Raw genomic sequence first — 3,119 nt, 5'->3', positions numbered from 1 at the left:
CTTTTACATTTCAATTTGCAGAATTTAATCTTGGACTGACTAACTTCTCTGCCTACCATGTCTCCGCGGTAGGAAACCCCCATGCAGTTGTTACCACAGAACAAGTAGTTTCTGCAGTTTCCATTCACCCTCACTCATGGTTTTCTAAAGTTTTGACTAAACCTGCCCCATTCTGCGTATTCCTGTTAGAATTCCCCTTTGCTCAGTCATTCCTCCCCAACATTTAGGCATCTCAAAACATTTCAGGGCTGAAAACTGATACTCCCCAGACCCTAGTCTGAGTGACTTAGACTACTCACTATGAAATATGATGTAATTTTGACAATGATCATTCTAAGCATATTTGTAATCCACTTTCCTCTTCCCTAATTCAATTTTACAATAGGCACTAGGGAAATAGGAAGGTAAGTAAAGCAATGGTAGAGGTGCAAAAAATAAGCCAAAAAGTACAAAATTTTCTTTCACTGGCATGAGTGTATTAAATGAAAGTCATTCTTAACGAAAATATTTAGGTACAATTTAAAAAAAGTTTTCTCTTCTTCATTCTCTGTCACGAATATAACTTCATCATCTGATTTTCAAACTCAAACCACTAATTTCATGAGGAAAGCCAGCCCCGACAGACGTTTTCACTTACTCCTCCCACCTGAGCCTGCAGTGTACTCTAACATCTTGATTATTAAGGCCTGGTCTACACTACGCGTTTAAATCGATTTAAAGAGCGTTAAATCGATTTAACGCTGTACCCGTCCACACTACAACGCCCTTTATATCGATATAAAGGGCTCTTTAAATCGATTTCTGTACTACTCCCCGACAAGAGGAGTAGCGCTAAATTCGATATTAACATATCAGATTACGGTTAGTGTGGACGGAAATCGACATTATTGGCCTCCAGGCGGTATCCCACAGTGCACCACTGACTGACGCTCTGGACAGCAATCTGAACTTGGATGCAGCGGGCAGGTAAACAGGAAAAGCCCCGTGAACTTTTGAATTACATTTCCTGTTTGCCCAGCGTGGAGCTCTGATCAGCACGGGTGGCAATGCAGTCCACAAATCCAAAAAGAGCTCCAGCATGGACCGTACGGGAGATACTGGATCTGATCGCTTGGTATGGGGAGACAAATCTGGTTGTATCAGAGCTCCGTTACAGAACACGAAATGCCCAAAGCGTTTTGAAAAAAATCTCCAGGATACACAGCGCTGCATTGGACAAGTGTAACGGGAAGCCAGAGAATCAAATGGACGCTCATGGATGGAGGGGGTACTGAGGACTCCAGCTATCCACAGTCCACAGCAGTCTCTGAAAAGTATTTGCATTCTTGGCTGAGCTCCCAATGTCTGTAGGTTCAAACACAGTGTCTGGCGTGGTTCAGGGAATAGCTCCTCAGTTTCTCCCCCCCACCACCATGAAAGAAAAGGGGAAAGAAATCATTTCTTGACTTCTTTCAATGTCACCCTATGTGTACTGAATGCTGCTGGTAGACGCGATGCTGCAGCAGTGAAGAGCAGTATCCGCTCCTCTCTCTCCCCTCCCCGGTGGTAGACGGTGCAATAGGACTGAGTAACCATCGTCGCTCATGAACCCTTCATGATGCTCAATGCTGGTTGACATGAGGGCCTTGGGAAAAAGGAATGATTCCTGGTTACTCCCAGTAGATAGGACAGAACGGCTAATAACAGTCTTCATCATAGCAACTGGGGGCTGAGCTTCAATCAGCCCCCTCCCTTTCCTGTGTAAAGAAAAGATTCTGTACTGCCTGGACTGTCATAGCAGCAGCATGCTGTGCTCCTCTCCCCCACACCGCTTAATGTCCTGCCTGGACTATCATCGCGCCGGGAGGCTGCCTCCCCCTCATTTATGTCACTAATCAGTGTTTCTTATTCCTGCATTCTTTATTACTTCATGACACAAATGGGCAGGACACTGCCACGGTAGCCCAGGAAGGTTGGGGGAGAAGGGAAGCAACGGGGTGGGGTTGTTGCAGGGGCACCCCCTGTGAATACTGACACGGAGCAGCTGTGCTCTCTGATACACTGGTCCTCTAATACACTTGCCCCTTATTCTAGGCAGGACTGACTCTATTTTTAGAAACCATAAGGGAGGGATTGACTCGGGGAGTCAATCCCAATTTTGCTTTTGCGTTGCGCCCCCGCCGATTTCAGCCAGGGGCACTCATGATAGCAGCGGACAGTACAGAGGGGGAGAGATAACCGTCATTTCATTGCCAGTTTACTCCGGCAGTAGCTTCAGAAATGGACGTTAGCCTCGGACCATGGACGCACAACGCCGAATTACTGTGCCTAATGTGGCCGCATAAAATCGAATTTATAATATCAGTTTTATAAAACCGATTTTAGCTAATTCGATATTATCCTGTAGTGTAGACGTGGCCTAAGTTATTTGCTGCTTGTATTCCAGAGACTGAACATCTTGCTTTTAGAATGCTCTCAGCAGCTGATGTATTGTGGGAGGGAAGTAGAAGTGACTTTGAAGCCCAAACAACTCTTTGCCCAGAAAGAGGTACCTATTAACTCTATTTCAACATCCTGACTACAATTTCCCTGCCTTCAGCTGCCCAGGTTTAATTTTCTTGATACTTATGTCAGTCCCTTCTAGTTTTCCATAACATTCTCCAGGGAAAATAGCACAGACAAGACTTTAAAAGGATTGCTTGAAGAGGTGTGAAGCTGAGAATGGGAAAAAGACACAGGGAGCAACCAGGACAAACATACTTAGGATATATCTTCACTGTACAGTTAGGCTGAGCTCTTAATGAGTTTTAGCCTACCCCACCCCCTGTTTAAAGGTGATTTCAGCCAATGATAGCTGACTCGGCTGGGGGTGTAGATTAGAGCCTCAGCTCCGCTTTAACTCAGGCTGAATCTGCCCACTTCTCAGTGAAGATGCAGGCTAAATCACTCGAGTGCTGACAGTCTTCCAATGCCCTTCCTGTAATTCTCCCTGAAGGACAAACAAGTTCTCCGTTTGCAATGTTGTTGTAGCTGTGTCTGTCCCAGGATATTAGACAAGGTGAGTGAGGTAGTATCTTTTATTGAACCAACTTCTCTTGGTGAGAGAGAAGCTTTTGGGCTACGCAGAGCTCATCTTCAGG

Source organism: Chelonoidis abingdonii, chromosome 1 (assembly GCF_003597395.2).
Source record: "Chelonoidis abingdonii isolate Lonesome George chromosome 1, CheloAbing_2.0, whole genome shotgun sequence".
In the NCBI taxonomy this organism is placed as follows: Eukaryota; Metazoa; Chordata; order Testudines; family Testudinidae; genus Chelonoidis; species Chelonoidis abingdonii.
This window is presented reverse-complemented; position numbering follows the sequence as displayed.